This window comes from Oenanthe melanoleuca, chromosome 12 (assembly GCF_029582105.1).
Source record: "Oenanthe melanoleuca isolate GR-GAL-2019-014 chromosome 12, OMel1.0, whole genome shotgun sequence".
In the NCBI taxonomy this organism is placed as follows: Eukaryota; Metazoa; Chordata; class Aves; order Passeriformes; family Muscicapidae; genus Oenanthe; species Oenanthe melanoleuca.
Genome location: NC_079346.1, coordinates 16967790 through 16995397, shown reverse-complemented (window position 1 = coordinate 16995397; position 27608 = coordinate 16967790). Strand labels below are relative to the sequence as shown.

The following is a 27608-nucleotide window of genomic DNA, read 5'->3' as shown; positions in this document are numbered from 1 at the left end:
AACAGAAAAAAACCCAATCATTTAGTAGTTCAAGGTGCCCTTTGATTAGGATTTGGTTTTATTGTTACTTGGATTGCAGATTTCCTGCCAGCACCTGTTTCCCCAGTGGAGCTGCCTGGGTGTGCAGAGGAGTGGAAGGCTCAGAACCCCTCTCTGCTCAGAACCCCTCTCTGCTCAGAATCCCTCCTGCTCAGAACCCCTCTCTGCTCAGAATCCCTCTCTGCTCAGAACCCCTCTCTGCTCAGAATCCCTCTCTGCTCAGAATCCCTCCTGCTCAGAACCCCTCTCTGCTCAGAACCCCTCTCTGCTCAGAATCCCTCTCTGCTCAGAACCCCTCTCTGCTCAGAACCCCTCTCTGCTCAGAATCCCTCTCTGCTCAGAACCCCTCTCTGCTCAGAACCCCTCTCTGCTCAGCCCCATCCCCATCCTGAGCTCAGGTGGAACTGGGTCAGCACAAAATCACTGCTGAGCAGGAATCTCATCCTGCATCTCACTTCTCTCCTTGAGGCAGCAACCAAATGAAGGCATTATTTTCCAGCTCCCATCCTGGATGGCTGCAGTAATTTGGATTTTCTTCTCCTGAGCTGAGCAAGCATGAGGGAGGAGGAGGAGGAGGAGGAAAAGGTACTAATCTCTTCAGAAAGCAGCACTTGACACCCAGTGTGTAGGTGATAATGAGCACTTCTAGGGAGCTGACATAATACCAGCATTTACAGGAGGGAAACTTTGCCATGAGAGGAGCCAAGGTCTGCTGAAGAGATTAATTCATGATTTCTCTTCTCTCACACTGTAAAAAAAAGCCCCAATATGATTAACTCTAAAGCAATTCTGCAGTTGTTCAAACATCCACAAGGAGAAATGACAGTGGTTCCTCAGCCCACTTGGGTGCCTGGAAAAGAAGCTACAGTCCACCTTAATTAATTCTCCAGAAAGAATGAAAATGTCACCTATTAGATTAAAACCAGAAGGAAAGAATGCACATTTTTCCATGCAGAAAGGAAAAAAAAAAAAACAAAACACCAAACCTAACTCAATTAAGTGTGGCAAGTAGCAAACAGGAAGGAAATTTCAAATGAATCACAAGATGAACATTCCCCAGCTCCCCACACATCTCTCTCCAATGTAATTAAGCTAAAACTGTCCTTACAGAGGGAAAGAAAGATGCTATGGCTTTATTTACATAGAAAGAATTATCCAGCTGTAAAGAGAACTCACACACACAGGAGTTAATGGAGAAATCATCAACACAGCTATGGACTACACTTAGATCTCCTCTTCAGGTGCCAGAGAGCAATTAGAGACTCCCTCACCTGGGGAATTCTTAAATATTCCCCTCTTTATCTGGACTAACCCGTGCCACTCCTATTTCAAATACACAAACACAACACTCTCAGCTTGGAGTTTGGGGATTTCAGCCTCTATCAAAGCATATTTGTACAAAGCGTGCCTGAGCCACAGTACAAAACTAAAAATTAACCAGGCACATGTAAGTTTATAGAGCCCCCCCATAAACTGCCAGCAGAGGCACAGAGATACTGCCTGAACCATGGCCTCTTTGGAAATCCACAAATGTTTGCTGCAGAGCTGGACACGTCTCACCACAGCAAATCCCAGTTTGCCACTAAAAATCCCAGTGCAAGACTTGTTTGGGGACAGAATTTCCACCTACCCCTGCACATTTTCCTGTGCAAATACTGCTCTGCCCCAGCCCCTGGCCTCCATTCCCCACTCCCAACTTGAGCATCTAAGTTTTAATTGTAGTTGTGTTATTTGGCACATGAGGAATGAGGTTAAGTGGGAAATTATTGCCTTATCTCTGTGACATGAATTAGGCCTAGACACAAAGGTGCCAAAGGTAATTATCACAGCAGATGAAGCCTGGCCAGAATCACCAAGTTAACTCTGCACAGCTCTGCTGTGTGGAGATGAGGGTTTGCTCCTTCTCTGGACTCTCTGTGCACACACATTTCCCACTCAGAGGTGACAAATAAACCTCATCATCCAAATTAATGTCTCTGTGGGAGCCACACTGCTCCCTTACCCAAGAACAATCTCACAACAGAACATTTCATTTTTGTTTCATTTAATCTTTCTGCTTGGATATCCTGCAGGCTCTTTTCAGGACTCTTTGGCAATATTTTGGTTTTGAAGTTAAGCATCTCTCAGAGGCAGAATGGAGCACACCCAAGCAGATGCAGGAGCTGCCTGTGCCACATCCTCCTTGTCACTGCAGCCTCTCCCTGCTCCCCCGTGGGACTGCAGCTTGTTGTCACCTCAGAGACAACTGCATTTACAGAATTTCCATTCCTGTCTTCCTGAACCTCAGCTTTTGCTTTGTTTCTGGTTTTTTTTCTTCCTTCCCAAGCTAGCTCTCTGCAGGGTTAACTGCAGGAAAGTGATGCTCAAGGAGAAGGGAATGGGATCCTTTCTCTGCTTTTGTCAACAAATATTCCTGCATGGATATTAATGTCAACTACTGAGCCATTATCACTGCCCAAGCAAAGTGTGCTGGTATTCCATCAGCTCCAGGAATAAGGAAATCCCAACTGGAAGCCAACTGGTGCAACAGCTCAAATGCAAATTTAAGTTCACAAAGGCACACAAGTTTTTTATTTTCCTTTCTGCAATAATGAGTCCTCTTAAAAAAAAAAAAAAAATTAAAGCAGAATGAGAGAAATTATGAAGAACTAAAGGGCTAAAGCTTTTCTTTTTAATGGAAATGTAGCTGAAATTGCATTAACCACAGCACATCCATTGGGTAATAATCCCAATGCTAAAATTACCTGTGATCTCATGGCATGCCTGCTGCCCCTGGGAAGGATGGAGCACAGCTGCTACACCAAGGAGTTTTAACAGAATCAGCTCCATCCTGGTTTTTAAAGAATGAAAACTCTTCTCTAAGTGGTTTTCCTTCAGCTGCAGAGCTTTAGGGCTGGATGGGCTGTTCCCACCATGGGCTCCTTGAGCTGCAGCTCAAAGGTGACTGGGCAGGAGCCAGAGCAGGGCATGGAGGTGAAACCAAAGGGTCAAACCCCAATTTTCCACCAGCTGAAGCTGGGATCCAACAGCCCTGTGTCTCAAGCCCAGCAAACCTCCCAAAGGTCAATAATCCCCTTCCACAGGAAGGTAATCATGCCATGGATGATGATTCCTCCCTGACCACAAAGTGTCTCTGATTTCAAGCTGTTAATTGAAGTGTCCCAGTGGAGAACATCTATATGTAGTGTGCATGTTCACTGTGCAAAAATCAAACATAAATCACTTCTGCTCAGGAAACTCCATGGTGTGCACGAGAGAATTTTCTGTATCCCTCTGTATCCCTCAGAAGTTTTTGCAGTCACTTCCCACAGCTTTTCACTAATATTTCTCACAATAGCAAACAGAATTTGCATGGGCATAGTCCCAACTGCAAAGTTAATCTTTAATGAAGTTATGTGCTCCCAGTTATTAGTACATTCCTCTCAGCATCTTGTGTCCCATGTATCCATAATGACCACATGGATCAGTTAAAAACAAACAAACAAACCCAAACCAAAACAGGCTGCCTGCAAACTCCAGAGTGGTTTCCATCAGGGCTGTGAAAATGGTTGAAAATTTCCCTACATTCCATTCTAAAAATCCCATTTTAAAATCACCACGTGGATCAGTGACAGTGAAGCAGTTTCCCAAAAGCCATTTTGATTAAAATCGAAGCAGTTAAGCTGTCACAGAGATTTTGGGGGGGAGCCAGGAGGACTGGAGGTGCTGTGGCTGTTTTCCTGAATACTGGAGGTGTTTTATCCCAGGGGTACCTGGGGAGCCCAGCTCCAGTGCCCTGAAATGAGACTCATTGCTCTGGGCAGCTCCTCCCAGCAGGGCACATCAACAATCTGACATCTGGACCCCACAGACTCATTATTGTGAGATTTTTGCTGCAGTTTGGGTGGATCTTGCAGAGAATTCCCTGAATGCTGCTTCCTTTTACCCCTGAACAGATTGGAGCCACAGGATTTCCAGGTGACAGAGCAGAGAGCAGCAAAAAAAAAAAAAAAAAAAAAAAATAGTTTTTAAAGCTTCTCCTGTGTTTGACTTTGGGTTGGTAAATGAATTCAAGAACATTATATTCTGTATACACATCTTGTAAAAGAGCAGCCTGCACAAATTCCCAGATGCTGGAATTAATCTGTCATCTTGCAAGGTCACCATCACCAGGGAGCAGCTCTGGCAAAATGATGGCTGATGGAAAGGCAGAGTGAGTAACTAAATCAATGACTCAATATTGCTCTCTAGGAAATGATATTTTGGGTTGATGACACCCTGCTGTGAGATATCTCTTCAGCAGGGAGCAAGGTCAGCAATAATATTGCACTAACCAGGAGCAAATAAACATGGGGATCTGGCATTGTAGATGGAAAATATTCACTAGAAATGGTTCTCCTACATCACTCACTAATTACTACTCATAATTAAAGTTTATAAATATTTCCTCATATCACAGCCCTTTGAGTCCAGTATGCATCTTCCATTCTAAAAATATTTTCTGTTTTACCATCAGCTTAATCCTTTCCAGGTATAAAATTAAAATCAAAAGGAAAAATGAAATTTCTACAAAGCCCCAAGAGCCCTTCTGAAATGTGCTGTGCTGATATGTGGATTGCCAAACCACATTAGGACATTTTTGACCTTTTGCACTTTCAGATCAGATGCAGTAAAGATATTGAGCATTTTGCAATAGGAGCTCTCCCCAAAGAGAGCTTGCACAGAGGAAAATTTGCTTCTAGGAAAATTTCCTTCTATTTCAGAATGGGAGTAAAAGGACTACTTTAGAAAAAAAATTTTAAAAAATCACAAAAATGAAATTTTTGTGATCTACTAGAAGGAGCTGTTAAATCCTGGATGGCAGAATTACTCCAGATATTTAAATGATATTATGATAAATAATATATTGGCTATGAAAATTCACACCACCAGACAACTCCAGCACCAAACAATTTCCAGTCTAATGTACACCACCACCTTAAAAGCTCATTTAACAAACAATTAGAGGTAGAAAATTAGCAGAATAATCCCAGGGAATGTACTTAAGACATGGAAAGGATCATTAAGGTCTCATGGCAGGGTCGTTTTTCCTCATTTTAAGTTGTTTTGGTTCCTTGTCCTCAATTTGAAGGGGAATTAACAGGTGTGATGTTTAATGAAGTTCTATAAATACTGTGGATTGCACTGCCTTAGACCTCCATGGGACTGGCATTGTATAATTACTAGGAAGAATTCTTTGGATTTATTAAAGCTTTATTAGGAGAAAACCTTTCTTTTTCTCATTTATTGATGGTAAACTGAGCACAGAGCTGCTCCTCAATGACCAGTTCCTGCTTTCCCCACAGCAAACCTTAATTCCTGTCCAGCCAAATTCTGAAAAGCAAAAAATTCCTTTGATCCAGGTGGAAATCTCCACTCAGGACACACCAAGGACGAGTCAGGCACTCTCAGTGTGGAAAAGACAAAGTTATTCCTCTCCCTCCTTGTTCACCTCTCAATATTTTGTCAGAACACAGATTTCCCTCACCAAACGTGTCCCAAATGGAAGGAGAGCTGTGAAAAATCTGGAAAATGAGAAGTACAAAAGGAAATACTTCTGACAGGATTTCTGCACAGACCTGGAATCCCATCTGCTCACAAAACAGGTGAATATTCATCACTGGGCAAGTGGAACATCTCAGAACTTTTGCCTGGGTTAAGTTACAGCTCCAGCCTATAAACTAAGAAAAAAAAACCAAAAAAACAAAAAACCAAAAAAACAAACAAACAAAAAAAACCAAACAAAAAAAAAAAAAAAAAAAAAACACTTTCCAGCCTATAAACAAAATAAAACAGCAACAAAAAAACCACACTGCAGAGAGATGAAAAAAAAAAAACCCTACCCTTAAACTATATTATTCACAGCTTGCATGAAAAATACAATTAAGATTGTATTGGATTTTTATACATTATTCCTTCCTGCATTGAGAAATATGGATTATTTCTCATTAATCAAGGAACCAAGCCCAGTGTAACAGAAGTTTAGTTAAATTCACTGCTCATTCAAAGCTGCAATAAACTTTTTTCCATGCACTACTGCACTTTGATTGTATTTGAGCAAAAGCCCTTTTTGCTTCTGTACTTTGGAAATACTCATATAAATATTGTCACAGTATTTAATTTGCTCATAATACCGAATTTTACACACTACAGAGCAGACTGGCAGCAACTTCCAGCCAGTAGCCACAACCATGAAAATGGTGCAAAAGTTTTATTTATTTATTTATTTATTTTTAATCCCATTTTATAAAACATCTGACTGCTCTCTTTGGAAGTGGTTATGTTCTAGAGCTCTAATGACAGACCTGTTCTCTCCCTCCCTTCTCCATCCTTCCCAACCTGCTGTGAACAGCCCCAAACCCCTTTTGGGAGCAGATCCTTCTGCCCCAATGTGTGAGAACATCAGCAGAGCTTCTCTCCTGCCTTGCTGCAGCTTTCATTTCATTTCATTTCATTTCATTTCATTTCATTTCATTTCAGCTGCTTTGGCTGGTTTTCTCTTCAGGCTCTGCAAACATCTGTGACTTAAATCCCAGTGTGGCTTTGGATGCTGCCCACAGGATTTCCTCCATTTCCCACCATTCCCCATTCCTTGTTTTTTCCCTGCTGTATTTTTAAAGCTTGTTCTTCCCAAAGAGATCCCAGTGACAGTCTCCTGCTCGAGTGTTATGGATTTTCATTTAAATTGGTGGAGGAGGGATACAAACTCCCATTTTCCCATCCATTTCATGTGAAGCTGCATCCAAGGGGATGTGAGTCCCCCCAAAATAGCTGCTCAAAATGAATCATTCCAACCAGTTTCCAGCTCTAACAAAGGACTGAGCCACCATCAGAAGAACTTAAAATATTGTGTAATAAGAGAGTGTTTTGTGAGCACAACAAGCATCACATAAGCAAAGTGAAAAATAAAAATCAAAATTACCTGGTTTTTAAATTTGTAGCATGAAAATTATCTCTTTTACTTAAATTTGACCACAGAAATAACAGAAGTCTCGTCACGTACAAAATTTATGGAAAAATAAATAACACCATCACAAGGGTCAAGGTTTCTGCAGTAAATCAAAGGATTCCAATGAGCCTCCAGATGGGAAACAAGTGAAGCTTTTCACAGGTTTAAATCTTGCTGTGCCTTGGGGCTGCTGCTGAACTCCAGCAGTGCATGTATGAACAGGCACACCAACCCCCTGAGTATTCACACACACAGCTGCAAAAAAATCCAGTGCTTTAAAACCCTTTTTACACCCTCAATATTCAAAGTGGAATGATGGTTTGGAAGGGTTTCTGTTTCTGCCTTTTTTTTTTTTTTTTTTTCAGATACAGATTGCAATAAAAATTTATTTTTCACGTTCTCCTTTCTCAAATTTTATTCTTTACCCATCCATATCTTACCAAAATTAATTTAAACTCCATGAAGACAAAATAGAAAAATCTTTGATCCTTAATAATCTCGTGTTTGAACTCTTGCAGTCTCCTCCTTTAGTCTTTTTAATCCTAATTTGCTATCCTTTAGTCTGAAATACTAAAACAGTTGGGCTGGCTCTGCAATTTGATTGCCTCAGGTTTTCTTTCTTTCCTTTCTTTCTTTCTTTCTTTCTTTCTTTCTTTCTTTCTTTCTTTCTTTCTTTTTCTTTTTTTTTTTCTTTCTTTTCTTTCTTTCTTTTCTTTCTTTCTTTCTTTCTCCAGCAGTGCCAGGGACCATTTAATGACCAGGCTTTTGGGGTTCTCCTGCCTAACACTAATTTCTAAAGACTGACACAGACTCATCTCCCTCCAAGCTGGAATTTATATCCAGGGGCTCGCTAAGGTTAAAAAGTGTGAAGGTATCAATGCCAATAAAGATTATAGGAAATAATTCTCATTTTTCCCTCAGCATCCCCCCTGGGCAGTGCTTTCCCAGCAGGATCATTGCACCCCAGACAGCAGCAGCACCCCAGCTCTGCTGCAGAGCTCAGCACAAAGACACAAACCCTTCCTCCCCTCTCCTCCTCCAGCCTTTTAGCCACACATCTGCAGTTGCCAGCTCCTCTTTTTGATGCTGGAAATTTACATTTGCCTTCATAAACACACATGCTCCTTTTATCACGCTCTGATAAACTCAGTTTTTATCCTCATCCCAGAGGAGGTGGTGGAGAGAAGAAAATACCTGCTGCAGAGGAGAGGCTGGGCAGATGTTCCTGCAATAAAAAGTGTGGGTTTTTTAAACTGAGTCCAGAAAAATCCTTTTAATGGGCAAAAACAAGATCCATGTTTGCATTTAGAAAGCCAGGAGCTTGTGTAATTTATGCTCTCTTCTGTTTGGGTCTGGGCAGAAGGATTCACAAGATCACTCCCAGATTTTATAGTGAGTGGCAAACCTCTGCTAAAGGTTGTCATTTATAAAGAGATACTTACAATTAGAATAGGTTCTAGAACAGAGGTGTAAATTTGCTGCAAATAAGATTAAGAAAATTCACCAAATTCAGACTAAAAAGTCATGATCTCTGCTATACTCCAGCACAATTCAGGTAAGTCACTGATCCCAGCCTTGCATTTCCAGTCCTCTTTCACTTTAAGGAAAGCGGGGAAAAAACACAACCACAAATCCCAAATAAACCCTACAAAACCCAGCCTTCCACCACACTCTCTCACTTTGGATTTAGCATCAGTTCAGGTCAGTGCTGGTACCAGAACTGGCACTAAATGATCTGGGCCAACAGGAGCTGGAAGCAGCAATTTTCATATCCATCAGATAATCAAGTTTTGCAGGACTAGTGATGATGATGTGTAAAAATTCCATAGCAGCTAATCAAAGACAAAACTTGAGGAAGCAGCAAAAAGCTCATAATGAAGAAATATATTCCACCACAGGTGGCAGGAAATTGTAGCTACTGATAACAAGTGTTATGGGGCTCTGGCAAAAGAAGAAAATCAGCATAAGCATGAAGGCAAAGTAGTGATAGCACCAAGAAAAAAAAGCCTCATAGCACTCTCCAGAAATCTCTCGTGAGAATCAAGTGAGAAGTAATAAATTTGCATTTTCTGTAAGACCTTGCATTTAAACATATTCTTAAATACTTTGTGAGTTTCAGGAGCTGGCTGCAGACCATGTGTTGCTTGAGTACATAAAAAGCAAAGCATCACTTCACTGAGCACTGAAGCACCAACATCTGCAGGGAGAGATTATGGGGAAATCTAAAACGAGATGCAGGAACAAGTTGCTCAATCCATCCAAATGCTGCAAACGATGGAGAAGCCAAAGAATTCAGAACAGGGACAAGTAAGGGACAAACAGGAGCCTGAAATCAGGGCCAAGGTGGTGGTGGAAGGTCCCATCCTGGGGCAGACACAAACTCCTCTGCAGCTGCACCTGAGGGAATCTCCAGCTCAGGGAAAGCCACACAGGAAGGGCTTGGATCACAGAGCCCTTGGGCTGCAGTACAGGATGTACCAGCAATGTGGATTCTGTCCCCATCTGTTAACCCAGCTGGGGCAGTGACCCTGATCTCCTGGCACACATTATCTGCTCATGGGCCAGCTTTAAACCAGCTGGGCAATCATCTTTATCTTCCCACAACCCATCCTCCCTCCAGGAGATATCATCTGCTGCTGGCCCATTCAGTCCCAGGGCATGGCTGATAAAATTCCATCATCCCACTGGGAGATGCTCCAGCCAGGGGAGCAGCCAAGCCTTTCCTACCCAGATAAAAACTGGGATTTTGGACACCAAGGGACCTTCTTTCCACTGGATTCCAGAGGAAAGCCAGACCTTTGCACATCATCCCTGGAGCTTCAGAGGAAACTGCACCTTCTCCAGGAGCACTGCTCCAGCTGAACCACATCTGCCCCTGCAGGAGGATGCAGCCACCATTGAATGGGACTGTGCCAACACCCTGACTGACTGACGGGTGTCAGCTTGGATTCTGACTCTGGCAGGGCTGGGATTGTTCTGTGTAATACTGCATTGCTATTTTAATTTTCCTAGTAAAGAACTGTTATTCCTAATTCCCATCTCTTTGCCTGAGAGCCCCTTAATTTCAAAATTATAATAATTTGGAGGGAGGGGGTTTGAATTCTCCATTTCAAAGAGAAGCTGCTGCCTTTACTGGCAGATACCTGTCCTCCAAACCAGGACACCTGCAAAAGCTGGGCACTCTCAAATACCACTTCAGGACAGGTATTAATATCCCTGGCTTAGATGAATTCTCCAGGGCAGAAATGGATTGCAGTGGGAAATGATTGGCTCAAAAAACTGAAAGCAGACAGAGAATTCACCCATGGTGCTGCTGCCAGAGAACACAATTCCTGAACTCCAGGGATTTCTGACAGCCATGACCAAGAGCAGCCAAAACACACCTTAAAGCTGCAGAAAGCAATCTGTGAGCTCAGTGGACACTCTAATAAGGAGCAGGTGAAAAAAGAACTTGTGCTTTGTCTAAAAGGAGCTCAGGCTGATCTCAGCAAGGAGCTGCACTTGCAGGGTAAACTGGAAAAGAGAGGAAAGAACACCAAAGTCAAAGAGAGACTTCCCAGCAGCCAGGAAAGCAATAAAATCAGCTGGGGGAGAAAAAAAAATCCCCTATCCAGACTCTGATGGATATATGCAGTTCACATTCTCCCTTAAAAAGGGAAATTTAATATGGAAATGCTGGAGAAAGTGGGGTCATGTAAGAAATATTCCCAACACACAATACTAATACATATTTTCTTTTAAAACTTATAATAAAATTAATATTATAAAAATATTTTCATTATTACTATGAGCTCTTATCTTTTGAGTTCTCTTAAATATTTCCATATATATGATATATATAATATATTAATTATATTAATTATATTATATTATATTATATTATATTATATTATATTATATTATATTATAATTATATATCAGAAAAGTGTATAAAAGTTGTAAGAAAATAAAAAATAATAATGACAACAGTAGTTAGTAATAGGGTATTAAAATGTGGCTTAAAAAATAAAATCTTTTAAAAATAAAAATAAATAAAAATTCTTTTAAAATATTAAATATAAAAAATACATGTGATTGAAAAAATTAATTTTTCTTTAATATGCAAGAAAATTCCACAGAAATTTTGTTTTTTTTTTTTTTTTTTGCTCTTGTGTTTCCAACATTCAGTGTATTTTAATCTATTGCTCAGGAGTGTGATGAAGAGGTCTGTACAGCCAGGCTGGCCAACCTCACAGGGCCACAGTTCCATCACCTTTAAAACAGGGATAAAATTCCTGATTTTTCTAATGCACTTCATGATCCACTGATGAGAACCCCATGCAAGAACTCCTGTCAGCTGTTGCCCTCTCACTGAGAACAGTTATGTTGGAATATTACCCTTCCTGACCTCTGAAAATGACATAAAATTGAAATGAAGCAGTAATTGTATGATTATTAAATGTCACTAACACCAGACAGTAAGAAAAGATTATTTAATTAAAGGAAGTTTGCTCTCCAGTGGAGGAAGAGTTCAGATCCATTCACAGATATTTATATATTTAATTTTTTTGTGCAAAGAGAAAATGAATATACAGGTAACTCTAGGGATGAGTTCAGATCCACTGACAGATATTAATATATTTAATTTTTTTGTGCAAAGAGAAGGTGAATGAACAGGTTTTTGTAGGTACAGACCTGCTCTGCTCCCTCTCCCTCTGAAGGAGCATCATCACATCATCACATTCACAGAAAATGGAACAGGCTCTCCTTGCCCTCCAGAAGCAGGGGACAAAAGTGACATGAGAAAAAGAAAATGAGTGATGGGGCTGTCCCTGACATCCCACCTGCAAACCAGGTTTTGCTGCATCTCTCATTTTGGGGTGAGCTGCTGGATAATTTGTGCTGGGAATTGCAGTGAAGTGGGACCTGGAGCCCCCTGTTTGCTGCCTTCCTGCAGAGGAGGTGGCAAAAAGCTGCTTGCCAGAGGTTGTCTCAGCTCTGGAAAAGCCCAAAATTCCAGTGGGTGCCCTGAATTTACAGGCCAGCAGGGGAAAGCAGCTGCAGCATTTCTCCAGCTCCCCATGCCCAGCTCCAGCTGGCATTCCAGTGCTGAGCAGCACAGGAATAACAGCACAGCCCAAAGGATCTCCTTAATAACTCCAATAAATCACAGGGATGACAGAGCTGAGCCAGGGAGGATTCCACATGGGAACATCCTTAGGGGAGGACAACACCTGCAGCTGCCTTTGAGAAAAAACAAACCTTGTGGGCTCCTGGGCTCAGCAGCCACATTCCCAGGACATTCCCAGAGCATTCCCAGAGCATTCCCTGAGCATTCCCAGAGCATTCCCTGAGCATTCCCAGAGCATTCCCAGGGCATTCCCAGGGCATTCCCAGAGCATTCCCAGAGCATTCCCAGAGCATTCCCAGGGCATTCCCAGGACATTCCCAGAACATTCCCAGAGAATTCCCAGAGCATTCCCAGAGCATTCCCAGGACATTCCCAGGACATTCCCAGAACATTCCTAGGGCATTCCCAGAACATTCCCAGGGCATTCCCAGAGCATTCCCAGAGCATTCCCAGAGAATTCCCAGAGCATTCCCAGGACATTCCCAGGACATTCCCAGAGCATTCCCAGAGCATTCCCAGGGCATTTCCAGGACATTCCCAGAACATTCCTAGGGCATTCCCAGAACATTCCCAGGACATTCCCAGAACATTCCCAGGGCATTCCCAGAGCATTCCCAGAGCATTCCCAGAGAATTCCCAGAGCATTCCCAGGACATTCCCAGGACATTCCCAGAGCATTCCCAGGACATTCCCAGAGAATTCCCAGAGAATTCCCAGGACATTCCCAGGACATTCCCAGAGAATTCCCAGAGAATTCCCAGAGCATTCCCAGAGCATTCCCAGGGCATTCCCAGAGCATTCCCAGAGCATTCCCAGGACATTCCCAGACATTCCCAGAGAATTCCCAGAACATTCCCAGAGCATTCCCAGGATATTTTTTTTATCTCTACAAGCTCGCTGAACTGTGGGGTTGTGCCTGGCAGCTTGCCTTCCAAACAGGAATTGAAACTATTATGCTGAGAAATGGAGAAAATTACAGTATTTCCAACTCTGCTTATTTCTCTAAAAAAAAAAAAAAAAATTAAAAAGGACAAAAACCTCAGGAGGGTTTTATTTTTAATAGCTGAATGACTAAGAAAGTTCCCTCTCTAGTAAGTCAGTCTTTGCTTTTCACTCTCTCACAGACATTTAAATGACAAATAGATTACAGACTACTTGTTTTAAGAGTTTGGGGGGGAAATGAAGCTCAAATCTATGTGCTTTGAGAGACAAGCCCAATATTTGGCCTGCACAGCTTGTGGCACCAATTAAAACCTTCATTAAAGGCCAGTGACAAAGTGCTGCTGTCAGGGCCAAGTGATGCTGAGCACTCTGCAATGCTCCATGGCACAGCTGCCCACACAGCCATTATGACCATGATTTCATTCTGCTCCACACTGAAAAAATACAGGCACCTACTAGAACATTTTGATATAAGTTGGGTCAGTTTTAGTTAAAAAAAAAAAAACATCAAAGAGTTACATGGAGGTGAGAACTATAGGTACACTCATCACCTGAGTGAAAACCCATCTGGAAGTTACCAGTGGGAAAAAAAGAACAAAATTTTTACATTACATAATATTGTGAATGCATTAAAGCTGTGCAAGTGCCACTCTGTGTAATAATTTTTATAAAGTTCCTAACAGAACCGTTGTTGTTTCAGGTTTTTCAATATACAATATAGAAAAATTAATCTAAAACAAGTTTGGGCAGTGCTCTGAATAGCAGCTACACAGAATTCAGAGCTCTAATCTATGGAGAGTTTCCTTCATTACCCACAGAAAACCAGCAAAGCCTTTTAATCTGAGTTATTAATTTCTTTGTGCTTCTCCTATTGAGCTTTAATTCTGTTCCACACAAATCACAGGAGACTTCTGTGAACAGACACCCAAAGCAACAGGGTGCTCTTGTTATCTTTCTGTTTCCTATGTTTGCTTGTTGAAAAAAAGAGTGTGATTCTCTCCCTTCCCTAATAACTTGCTAACTAATCTCAATATTTTTGGAGTATATTTATTGTTGTCACAAAGCAAATTTGCTCAGACATCTTGTGATCATAAAAATCAATACTAAGCTTCTACTTCTCTCTACAAAATTCTATTTCACAGTTAATACTTACTAATTTTTCTTTATTGGTTCTACTATTTCATAAGCCCAAAACTTACTTGGTAGTGAGTGCTATTTTCCCTTTTTCCTCTAATAGTTTGAATATTATACCTCATTTTCCCTCCTTGTTTAATGACCCTTCAGCAACAAGAGAGGAAACAAATGAAAACACAGATTGTACACGCATTTTGTCACCATGCAAGTTACCAGAACCACTTGCTATTCAAGAGAAAATTCAGGATAAATACCAGCTTGTCCCTTCCACTGACAAAGTAATGGGATTTTTATACAATCAGTGGCAGTTGGGCAGTGCCATTTTGACAGGATTATGAAGTTCAGCCAGCCTACAGCTAAAGAAAAGCTTGAGATGAAGTGGTGCTGCCCCACACCTGAGAGCATGGCTGCATTCCTGCCCATCTGAGTGGAACATCCTGTAAATGTATGGCTTCCAAAATTTAATAATTAAACCCCCCCCACCACCACCTGGATACAGAAATTAAAGTCTCATCACTCCTAATGAAAAAGGATAAATAAGATTCACACCACATCAAGCACGATGACACTCCACCTGGATCTAATAATTTCATTAAGTTGAGCTTATAAAATGTAGCTCATGATATAGATCAAAAAAATAATTAAGATATGCACTATTACTGCTGGAACTTTCACTTCTGCATCCCCAGACTATAACTGATAGTTTCCCTGAGAAATTCTAGTTTGTGAGTAAAACTGAGGGTTTGCCTTATGAAGAACACATTTATAATTGTGGGGAAAAACCTGTCTAAACCAAGCAGAGAGGAAACATGATTTAGTCCAAACTGCCAGGGTGTGGGGGCTGTGGGAGGATGCAGAGCTCTGCCAGAGGCACCTGTTTGCAGAGGTGCCAGCTGCTCCTGCTGGGATCCAGCATCTCCTCACACAGCCCACCAGCAGTGCACTCCCAAACAGGTTTGTCACTCCCTGATCCCACATTTCACATCACACTATGTAGAGAGGCAGCAGATTGATCTTCCTGACCCAGGGAATCTCTCCTTAACAATGTAAAACCATCACCACTGGAAAATTCTCTGCTAGTAGTGAACAGAGCACTTCTGTGTCCTTGGCTGGCATCACCAAGCCAAAATTCAGGATTGGCTTTACCAATAAAAGTGAACCCCTCAAGAATTTTCCAGAATTTCTATGAAGTTACAACAACAGTAGATTTGTTTTTTTTTTTTCAATTTGAGGGAGGAAAAGAGAAAGAAACAACTTACAGTTGTCTTGTAAAAACGAGCCAGTGCTTCACAAACAGGGCTCTGAGTCACATAACCAGCTGGGTCTCCTCGTGCTGGCTAATCAATCTTGATTTCAAAACTGCAAGAAAGAAAGAAGATAATTAGACTTGACAAACCCCAGAGAATTAAGCAAATTAATAGAACAAACAAGGATTGATCTAAAGGATGCCCCACAGGAGAAACAGATCCAAGAGCAAACATCCAGTGTCATAAATAGTTAGGGACATTCTGCAGTAAAATGGAGTGATTCAAAAGTTCCAACTCTGTGACCAAAGATGTGAATTAAAAGCTTGAAAACACAGGCCTCAGTCCCAGTGATATCTCTTCTTACCCATTTATCAGAGCTGTAGCCCTCTGGCCTCTGATATTTGCAAATAAATGGGATTGTTAAGGTTTTTGGAGATGTGTGTGTTGTGTCTGGGGGGGAATGGCCCAGGAGCAGAGGGGAGACATTCCCCTGGTTTTCCTTGCAGGACATAAGAACTTGGAAGGGAATAACTGAGAGGTCTGGAGGTCAGCACAGCAATGCCAGGGGAATAAGTGACATCCTGACATCTCATAAGAGATGCTCAGCAGGGTGCAGGGCCCTCCCTGGATGGGATCAACAAACACAAATCCATTTTTCATGTTTTGGTATTAAAAGGAACCCTTGTGCCCCAGCACAATCCCATTTCTGATCCAAGGCACAGAATTACAGTCAGTTCCTCTCGTGCCAAACCTCAGCATATGGCAGAGCCAGAGGGGACACTCCTGGGAGAGCAAACATCCACTTCTGGCTTGTAAGTTCCAGCTAATGATCAATTCCTCACACCCCTCAGTAAATCATGTTTGGATTCAGCCTGCAAAAACTGAATTGTTTAAGGCCCTTTGAACACCATGTGAAAACATCTTTCATTATAAATGAGGATTTCCCTGCAGACAGCAGTAAGACCACATCTGCTTCATCTTGGATTAGCATAGAGGAGTGAGCTCCCCATGCTCCTGCCTGAGTCAGCCCTGCCAGGTTGGGCTTTATTCAGTCTCCACCTGGTGCCCAAGTGAACATTTAAACTACCCAAACGCTCTGGAGCTCCACACTGCTGCCATTTGTAGGGCTTGTTTTGGGTATAGCAACATCCCTTAAATATTCTTACTCTAACTTGGTTCAGTTTGTATCATTTATCTGGGATTTCCAGGACATGGACACCATTGCTTTGTAAACTACATTTTAAATATCTGCTAAAAACAGGAGCCTATGTAGGATCCAGTCTGAAATCCCAGCCTCAAGGCCTTGTCTACCAACGAAAATATGACTTTGGGAACAGGTTCCTAACCAAATACTTATTATCAGGCTGTACCACCAGGTGGCAAGATTGCAAAAATAAAGGGATTTTTTAAATTGTTCCTATCACCCACTCAGTCAGGGCTGCTGGGCCATGGTGATGGTTTTGGGAGGACTTGGGTGAGGATTGAACATGTACCCACATGGGTCTGTAAAATAAAGTATTTTAACTTTCCTCCATCACTCTTCATGAAGTCAATTGTCAAATGCTACACGAGAATCCCAGTACATGAAAAAGGAAATTGTGCCCACCAGCTTCACTTCTTTGAAGAACTTGGTTTTCCCACTGTTTTCATCCTGCTCCCTCTTTCCCTGAAAACTAGTTTAACCTTTTCAAAAGAGCCTAAAACCTGACATGACTGCAGTGAACCACATAATAAATGGGAATACAATTCAAAAAGATTAATAAAATTACATTGCAAAGGGAGAGTAAAGACTTTACACAGGATGTACTTACAATCACTTGGGTAAATTTTTTCCCCATATATTTTCATTTCTCAGGTTTTATCCCAATTATCTATAAACCAAGACACAGGGCAGCTCTAAGTTCTACACTAATGGTGTGCCATGGACACATCAGCTCAGTTTAAAGGGCTGAATTTTATAATATGTTATTTCACAGCTCATTTTAATTCAGAAATTTAGGAAAAATATAAATCTCCAGTAACAACTTGGAAAACCCTCTCTCTAATGCCTCAGCCTAGATCACAAAGGACACCATGTGAGCACCCAGTCCACAGGATGTGATTTATTTACATCTATACATAGATGTATACATAGACCTATGGCTAAATAACAGGATATAAAATATTAGTAAAGCTAATACTGGTAACCAGACCAAGCTGGTAAAAAACTCTGCTTGACCCTGAGATATGCAACACTAAAAAAAAAAACAAAAAAACAATGATTCCAGAAATAGTTTAGGAACTTTTTCCTTCCATTTGTATCACTGCACCTGCTCCATAACACACAGCTACACTTCACAGATGCTTAAAATATTGTCATTATCCCTGGAGCTAGAAGAAATTAGGTAGGTGTAAAATAATCAGAATGTCAAGCACATTAAATGTCAAGCATAAATAAGAACCAAAATTGGAATCTCTCAAAGATTGCTGGTACTCCCACAGTTGGGCAAAAAGTGTTAACTTCAATAACTGCCACCATTTGGGTCTTGTATTATTACACAAACCACAAAATTCTCTGCCTTAATGGCAGAGATGAGAGATGGTTTGGCATTAGAAACTAGAGGTAAATGTTACCCAAAACATCAAGAAAACTTCCTGCCCCAAAGCAGATTTTTATTTGAGACTCTTCAATTCAAACACTCCAGGGTATTGAAATTAAAAAGAGAAATAAAATCTCCAAAGACTTTGCAGGAGAAGGGAGGGATGAGTAAGACACGAGCCTGTGTTACATGAGATGGCACCAAAAATATAAACTGCAAAATAAACTGCCAGGTTATGTTCCTTCAACCAATAAAACCAAATAACTTGTTCAATCAACTTATAATTCCATAATCCAATCATCATGAAAATTAAAATTAAAGTGAATATATGCTAACTAAATATTTTAAAGTGAAGATTCCTAAAAGCTTAATTAGATTGGAAAGTCTTTCAAACTAAGTTCATACCATCCCAGCACAGAGTCAAGCCCAGAAATCTAAACTGTAATTGACTAAAATTTAAGCTTGAAAAAACTGTATTAAAACCCACAAAGCACAGTATGCCATGCTTAGGGAGTAACACCTATTCTGAAATGTCCAATTAAATCCACACAAGTGTTTTGGAGGTTTTTTGTCTGGAATCAGCATCTCCTTTTCTTTATTAATTTCTTTTTAATTATTTTTTAAATTATTTTTTAATTTCCTTTTCTTATTTAATTTCTATTTGAACCATGTGACCAAAGCAGCTTCAGAGGGGATGCAGAGCTTGGGAATGGCTTTGCTTAGAGGGCTTCAGCTGAGAATTCCCTGGGAAACCTCTGTGGCCCTGGAGAAACCACAACCAGAGATGTTTGCCTGGCCAGAACACACCACAAAATACTGAGGATTTAGATTTCATGTGGGAGATTCACACTCTTGGACAGAGCAGGGTGGAAGTTTTCTCATCTCTGATATGTGCAGTGCTAGGACCACCATGCCAGCTTAAGCCTCTGCTTCAAATCCCAAACCAGCAAGAAAATACAAAGTATAACTGGATTAATAACTGTAGTTTAAATTGCTTTAAAGGCTTTGTTGGCTTTCTTCTTTCTCTTATGAAATAGTAAGAAAATAGATTTGAAATGCAAAATGAGGCAGTGCCATATAGATGTACACTCTTCCTTAAGGTCTTCCTGAAAATAACATTTTTTCTTCCTAGAGAGTCCTGTGATCCAGCCACAGACTCAGGCAACTGAAGTACATGTTCACATTAAAAAAAAAATAAAATCAAATCCTCTTCATGTTCAAGAACACTCTCTAGAGCACTTACTCTATAAAAAGAAATCTGAGAGAGTGCATACACCTGATTTATTCCAGGAACCAAACAAAAATAACAAGAGTGTCACCTATCCTTCATTAGGAATAACAGAACTTCCTGTGGACTGACCTTGCTGCTAAAAACCCTGCACAGCAAAACCTGGCAGCTAAGAACATATAAAACTCTCCATCTGGGCAGAAACTGGGGGGGAAAAATGCAAAGGAGTGTTGCATGGAAAAACAGGATTAAAAAGAAATACAGGAGGAGGAGGAGGACTTGGGAAAAATAAATCTGTCAGGTATCTAATGTATAAAATCCAGAAGATTAAACCCAGGGAAACTAAAGATGTTTCAAGCCTTGAGGCCATATTTTGGGTTTCAGTAATGATTTTATAAAAATAAAATAAAAATAAGTTTGTGTGTAACATGCAGCAGGCAAACTTGGTCCAGAAGAAGTTGCTGTACAGAGGCAGCAGCTGCCACTGAACAGGAGATAGAAAATATTTATGCAGTGCAGAAAACTGGAGCATCAGAGAGAGATGGGAGGGTCATTATTTTCTCTTTTTTTTAAGTTTATAGCAGATATAGGAGTAATACAGGTGAGCAATACTGGCACCTATACCAGGAAAATAAAAATAGATTATTGTACCTAGTGATAAACACATAAATAAATATATTTTATTGACAGAAAAGGAGGAAAGTTTTCCTTTTTTGGCAAAAGGAAGTCATGGCTCATGACCTACGTGCACATGGATGAGGGAAAATCCATCTATTTAAACCTATTAAAATCCAATAGATAGTTGTAGGCTGCCTCCCACAAAGGGAGTCACATGAAAACTAAGCCACTGTGAGATAATCCAGAAGGCTTTTGCTTTTCAGAAAAATCTGGTGGAACTATGGGAGCACTGCAGAGCTCTCCAGGGAATGGGGATGGAAAAGGGAACAGCAGCAGAGCCAAGGGAAGGGGCAATGCTCTTACTCAAAGTGAGGAGAAGAGCTGCAACTGGACATTGAGGCAGGGGATGAATTTCACCACAATTCAATAAACACCTGAGAAAACAAACCCTAAAGTCACTGCCCTGAGCTGATCCCCTCCCCAGAGAAGTGAGGCTGGGATAAAGCAGTGACACAAACGATGGCCTTGCAGGGGACAGCATCATTTTTGAATCAAGAGGACAGCCAATGCTGCCAGCTAAACAATCATCCTCACTAAATTTCCCAGAAAACTGAGGTGTGAGACACCAGGCTCCAGCAAGCAGATCTTCCTCAGAGACTTGATTTACAGGGTAAACAAAATGCAGTGTCGTGTTGGAAAGTAATGGGGGTTACCTCAAACCTGTCAAAATTCACAACCTCAGCCTCCCCAGAAGTATTGCAGCTGCTTCACCGTAGGAAAAAGGTGGGAGAGAGTCCAAATGAGTGCTGCAGCCTCTCCAAGGAGCACAAAGTGAACTCAAATAAGGATCATTCCATCGAGCTCCCCAGCAGTGAGAAGTGTTGATGGATTGATTTGCACATAAAGCAGTGAGTGATGGTTTATCTATTGAGGGAGCTTTGCTCCAGTGGTTTATGTAACATCAGTCCCTAAGTATAATTACAGCTACATCATCAATCAGGGACTGCATGTTGGTTTACTTTCTGTTTGGAATCACATCCAAGATGTTTAAAATTGTACTCCAGTTCCAGCTTTAAAAAAATCTGGTCTCATCAGAGAAGTCTCAGAAGGATGCTATTAATAAGTATTGAGACAAATACAAAGAATGGCAAAAAAACAGAAGTGTGAAAAATATTTCCCATTAACATGTGCATATGGTTTCATTCAAAACAAATTTTCTTGCAAGAAACATGTTTATATAACAATAATAAGTTGTTACATTACCAAACTGGCTGTAAGTTTATAATGGGGCCATTTTGATTTAGGCACTGTAAAAATTTCAGCTGGAAGGCAAAAATTTCAAATATGTATGGAAATAATGGAAGTAAAGTCCTGGAGGAAAACTATTTGAGAGAAAAATAATAAAGACAAAAAAACCTAACTGTTGTTTCTCAACTCCTAATGGATGCCAAAAGCCCAAGGAAGAAGGAGGGAGTTTGGGATTCACCTCTACCTCACACAAAGATGTGCAAGACAGTCCCAAAACTGCTGCCAGTGCAGTCAATCTTAAATTCTTTATGCAAAGTTGCAATTTTAAGTGATTTTTAAGAAGCCCACCAAGCAGCAGGGGTCACAAGTCCTTGTCAAAAATTACCAAAGCATTACTTGAGCTGCAACAGGATTTTTAAGCAATTTTTAATCCAGCTCCATGCTTGGATGAAATAAACAATTTGTATAGAATGTTCTGTTATAAATGTCATTTTTTTCTTGGCATTTACTTGTTTTTGGGATGTGGATTTTCCTTCATGCTTGGCAGGACTGAAGCAGAACTGATACGTTATAATGCTAAAAATGCAATAATGCAGGAATTTCTATGTATGAGCTTTAACAGGTGAGACTAGCCCAAGGAAATGACCCAAACTCAGAGTTTAACACTTCTCACTGCACCAAAGGAGGGACCAACACAGGCTTGTTATGAGTCTCCCAGTCCTGTGAAAACTGGGAGTTATTTCTGATGGAGGAACAAAACCCAGAGCAGGCAGGAGGCAGCTGGGCTGGTTGGGTGGGGAGCCCTGGCTCCCTGGAAAGGTCCAAATCCAGCCTGGAAGGGCTTGGAGCAGCCTGGGACAGTGGGAGGTGTCCCTGCCATGGCAGGGGTGCCACTGGATGGGCTTTAAGATCCTTCCAAGCAAGGGAAGTTCAGGGATTTTAAAAAGCACTTCCCTACTTGGACAGGTGAACCCCAGAAAAAACAACGTGCTGGTGTTTAAAGCCCTGCCCTGGGTGCTAACCCAGCATAATTCTGGAATTCAGGGCAGCTAAGGGAAGAGCAGGTGGCAGAATAGGACAATGTCTGGGTGGCAGGAATGTTCTTGGGGAAGCAGGAGGGCACAGCCACGCTGTGCTCAGTGACACTCATCTCCTGGGAGGCAGGGAGGCTGCACATGGGAAGAAAAGTAAAGCAGAGAAAACTCTCCAGGAGGAAAAGCTGGTGCATGAACCTTCCCAGCAGGTGCTCAGTGGTGGAGAGAGAAAGGTGCTCTCAGCACTGTCTTCATCACAGGTAAATCAGATTGCAAGAGCTCTTTTCATTGTTTTCATAGATTGAGAGGGTAAATAGGAAAAAACCAGTGTAACAACTTGTGCTGTGCATTTGTCAGCAGCTATATGTGTACATCATCATGTCAAGTGACACATTAAATTTATTATGCTGGGAAGGAGCAGCACCATCCTGCAGCACCATCCATATTGAAGCCTTCTGAGTAACAGCAGTCAAAAAATCATAAGGAAAAATCCAAACCCATTATATTCAGTATTTATACTTGTTTATGACGTTAAATATTTGCTCTTTGCTCTCTGTTTTGAAAATAACGCTTTTTGCCTCTTATCTAGTGAATACATGAGAATAAAAATAGGTAAATCCCTCAGCAGCACCAGAGCAGCCAAAGGAGGGGGACAGACTCTCCACATGGACAAGAACAAGCAGGCACTGAGTTCAGAACTCATCTCCCTCCAACTCCAGCCCAGGTAACTGCAAAGGCCACTTGGAGGAGGGAGTCCCACACTTCATTTGTGGATTGCAGGAAGTGTTTGACACCCTTTCCCTGGAAAAGCAGGGCACTCTCCCAGCCCTGAGCATCCTCCCAAGGAGCCAAGAGCCCACTCATCCTCAGAGTCACCATGGCTGTGGTGCTTCTCCAGACTTTGTCACCCTGAGTGCCTGAAGCAGCTCATCCTGGTCACTGCAGCACCAGCAGTGTGCAAATGAACGTGACAGGTGGTTTGAAAGGCTCTCTGCAAAGCTGTGTTGAGACCAAGGCAGTTTTCATTGCCTCCTCCCTCTTTACAGCCATTTCTGTGTGCTCTGCAGCCCTTCTTTCCTGCACACAATCACCCAAAGTCACCAATAAAGCACAGACTGCTCAGTGAGCTGCTGCAGATTGCTAAATGATGGCCCTCCACAAAGCTCATCAGCCTGGCTTGGATGTTGTAATCACCAATAATAATTTAGATATTTCATGCAAAATGCCATCCTATTCCCCTCTCAGAATTACCAACCTTCAAAATCGCCTTCCTAAGCCCATCTGAACCAGACAGGAATAACAAGTTCATTTCTTTCCAATTAATTCAACCTGGCTTAGGAAAAAAAAAGGCAGATTTTATTTGCCTCTGGAACAGTGGCAGCTCCAGATTTCTAGTACTTGAAAGAGTCTCTGTACAAGTATGTAATTCCTTTAAAATTAGCACCTAAAATTAAAAAAAAACCAGCTTCCATATCCTGCAGGATTTCCTTATCTGCTTAACTCCTCAAGGGTTTTCTTTGAGGCAAAGAACTCTAATAATGGGGGATATGAAAAAATAACCCTCCTGATCTTGGTCCAGCAGGAGAAGATTCTTAAAAGGTGCATCCACTTGCAAAAGCAAGAGCAGTCACAAACAGGGTGGTTCTCCCCTCTCCCCAGCAGAAGTGTTAATTTCACAGAGTGAAGGGTTTGGAATTTGGGGTTTTAGAATATAGTGATAAGTATGGGACAAGATGGAGCTTCTGGGGCATTGACTCTTCTTTCCTCTTGTTCCTTCTTCTTCTTGGTTTCAGGCAGTAGTTTTTGGTTGGATAGAAAGTACTGCAGTGCAGGTCACAGCTGTTTGGTCATTGGGTCAGAAGTATAAATAATACAGATGTTAGCTTTTAATTGGATAGTTAGGCTTTAAAAGACCTTGTAATGAGCAAGATCCAGCTCCATTTTCTCACTATTGCTTGTTAGCTAGAAGTGCTGTAAAACTCACTGTACTATAGATAAAAATTAATAAACAACTGAGTCCAACAGGAAAATCCATCTCTCATGCTTCAATCCCAGCTCTTACTGAAGGCAGAGGAAAAAAGAAGATAGCCACCAATAGGTCCTGAAGAAATTCTTCTCTGGTGAAGAAGGCACCAAGCAGCCATTTGGGTAGCAGAGAAAACTGAAATGAAATTGAAATTGTTCCCTGTGAGGGTGGGCAGGCTCTGGCACAGGGTGCCCAGAGCATCCCTGGCAGTGCCCAAGGCCAGGCTGGATGGGTTTGGAGCAGCCTGGGATGCTGGAAGGTGTCCCTGCACCATTCTAGCACTCTGTGATTCTATAAACTCCCCTCCTGAGCAGGAACATCTCAATGCCAAGATTTGCCCTGGGAACGAAAATTCTGTTCACTAGCAACCTTCTCTCATCACCATTTATTGTCCCTAACTCCATTCTGCTCTCAGAGTTGGGAGCCAGAGAAGATGGATTTCACACAAGAGTGAAAGCTGGAATGGAAATAGCCCTTTGTAAGTGATGGATCTGCATTACACCCTGAAAATTCTTCTTGGAAAAGGACAGACAGCTACAGCTACAGGCTGAGGCATTGGATGGATTGTGTGAATGCTGCCAAAGCACAGAGAACTCAAAAGGTCAGGACAGAGAGGAAGATGAGGAGGCAATCACATTACTCCTCAGTTTTCAATGAAATGAGAATTTCTAAAGTATGTATGATACACTATTAATTCCCAACTTAAAGATTTTGCAAATGCTCAGGAAAACAGGTCTAGTAATAAAAACCACTTTGCCCTTTAGACCATTAAAGCAACCAAACACTGGAGTCCTCCTTCACTGCTGCCCCAGGCCCCTGGGGCTCAGCCTTGCTGGCAGAGCTGTCTGGAGTTAGTCCTCACTGCTTGAACCCTGCTCAGCCAAACCCAGCCCAACAGCCTCGTGCTGGCAGCTCTCACCATCCACAGCCAGGGCCAGGCTCTGTCCTAACCCCACTCACCTGAAGAGCAGCAGAAAACATTCAGAATTTTATTCAGATTGTCTTAAAGTCACTGTCAAACTGTCTTAATTTGCAGTACAGGATGTACCAGCAATGTGGATTCTGTCCCCATCTGTTAACCCAGCTGGGGCAGTGACCCTGATCTCCTGGCACACATTATCTGCTCATGGGCCAGCTTTAAACCAGCTGGGCAATCATCTTTATCTTCCCACAGCCCACCCTCCCTCCAGGAGATATCATCTGCTGCTGGCCCATTCAGTCCCAGGGCATGGCTGATAAAATTCCATCATCCCACTGGGAGATGCTCCAGCCAGGGGAGCAGCCAAGCCTTTCCTACCCAGATAAAAACTGAGATTTGGGACACCAAGGGACCTTCTTTCCACTGGATTCCAGAGGAAAGCCAGACCTTTCCACATCATCCCTGGAGCTTCAGAGGAAACTGCACCTTCTCCAGGAGCACTGCTCCAGCTGAACCACATCTGCCCCTGCAGGAGGATGCAGCCACCATTGAATGGGACTGTGCCAACACCCTGACTGACTGACGGGTGTCAGCTTGGATTCTGACTCTGGCAGGGCTGGGATTGTTCTGTGTAATACTGCATTGCTATTTTAATTTTCCTAGTAAAGAACTGTTATTCCTAATTCCCATCTCTTTGCCTGAGAGCCCCTTAATTTCAAAATTATAATAATTTGTAGGGAGGGAGTTTACATTCTCCATTTCAAACAGAGGATCCTGCCTCTCTCAGCAAACACCTGTCCTCCAAACCAGGACACAAACTAATTTAATGCAAGGATTATTTTTTAATGTGCTCCTAATTATCCCTTACCGAGGTCATAGAGAATTATTTCAAAAAAATTGTACAAATATAAGCATAGCCTATTTAAAACCAGAACACAATTGACACATTCCCATCTAATTGCAAGTGGCAGGGATAACCATCATGGAAGGAAAGCAAGGCTTGGTTTGCTTATCAGGAAATAAAGCAACTCACCAAACATCTGAAAACACAAAAATGTGCTGGGAAAGAAAGATACGGAAAAAAATTATCTTAATTGAAAAATAATGGCTTGTCTGATTTTTATTTTCTTTGCATCTCTTAAAAGAAATTTCAGACAGCTCTGCACTGCCATTGAATCTAAACATAATTGCAGCACATCATGATGGTTCTCACAGCAGAGATGACATATCAGTGGCAAGCAGACCCTGATGTGGATTAGGATAATGGGCAGGACAGAAGGGGAAGAACAGAGCTCTGCCCTGCACAGCATTTTCCATGCACACTGTACATCCCCACAATCACACAGCACAGTCACCTTGCTGAATAATGAATAGCAAAATGAAAAGAAAATTAAGGAGCAGCCAGCAAGGGAGAGAAGATTCAAGCTGACATTTGCAATGAGAGGTTCCCAGTGGCTGCTCCAGATGGCTGCAGCTATTTTGGCCAGACTACCTGGCCAGGACAGAGCTGCAGTGAGGTAAGCAGAAGGGGACAGGAAGAAGGAAAGGAACAAAGGGAAAAAAACAAGCACTGAAAATGGGATTTGAAGCCTGCAGGTTGTGTAATTCTGGATCTTGTGAATAAGAGAAAGTTACAAAATAAAATAGTAACTCACAGTGGCCATTTAGGAAATGGAAACCAATTACCACTCTGGATTAGACACAGAAATTTCTTTTGACCACTGTATGGATTCATTATCTCTCCCATGCCTGGCTTTCTGTAAACATAATTAAATTTCTATTTCTTATGAGTAAATCTTACATGTGCTTTAGGCCACACAAAGCATCTTACCAACTAATTGTATTTTTATCTGTGCTTTCCCCCATTGACCTCCCTCACAGAACTGGGAAGAAAGGAAAAGCCCTTCTCTATAGATTCATCCTTTTTTTGTTTGTTTGCCTTAAGGTCCAATGCATATTCTAGCTGTCAAAAGTGATTTCCCTGCTCACTGAGCAAATATTCTCAACAAGGATTTTCTTCTTTATTTCCTACTATTAAACAATGATTTTACAGACACAGGTAATAGAAATGCAGGCAGGTCAGAGTGCATCAAAGATTTATCTCTGGGCGGGAAGTCAAGTTTCATTAAATATAAAAAATGAAGTTTATGTAAGTGGAACACAGGGTTGTTGTGAGTTGGCTTTGGGACACAGGTGACAAAGTTGCAGCAAAATGATGAAAAACATCACAAAAGCCAGCAAGAACCTCACATGACCCCAAGCCTGTGTGGTGGGTTGGTTCCGCTCCCAGAAGACTCTTTTAAACAACATATCAAATATATAAATATAAATATATAAATATATCATATATATTTAAAGACCTGAAAATGGATTACATCTTACAAATCTTTTGTACTTTACAGCACTGGGCATAAGATGAGAAATAAACCACAAAGTTAAAAAAACCGTAAATCAGATTTGTGTCTGATAGCAAGGTGTGAGCAAGGTGTGCCAGACCCAGGGATTGTCTCCAGAGTG

At 41.6% G+C, this 27608-nt stretch overlaps 1 protein-coding gene across 3 annotated transcripts in view; it reads right to left on the bottom strand.

The window, feature by feature from the left end:
- The window catches only part of ATP2B2 (ATPase plasma membrane Ca2+ transporting 2), a 375734-nt gene that overhangs the window by 229888 nt on the left and 118238 nt on the right, over positions 1 to 27608 (bottom strand). For all 3 annotated transcript variants that reach the window (XM_056501190.1, XM_056501182.1, XM_056501187.1), the window contains exon 3: positions 15452 to 15551. The gene's annotated coding sequence lies outside the window, so the exon portion shown is untranslated. The remainder of the gene's footprint in view (positions 1 to 15451; positions 15552 to 27608) is intronic.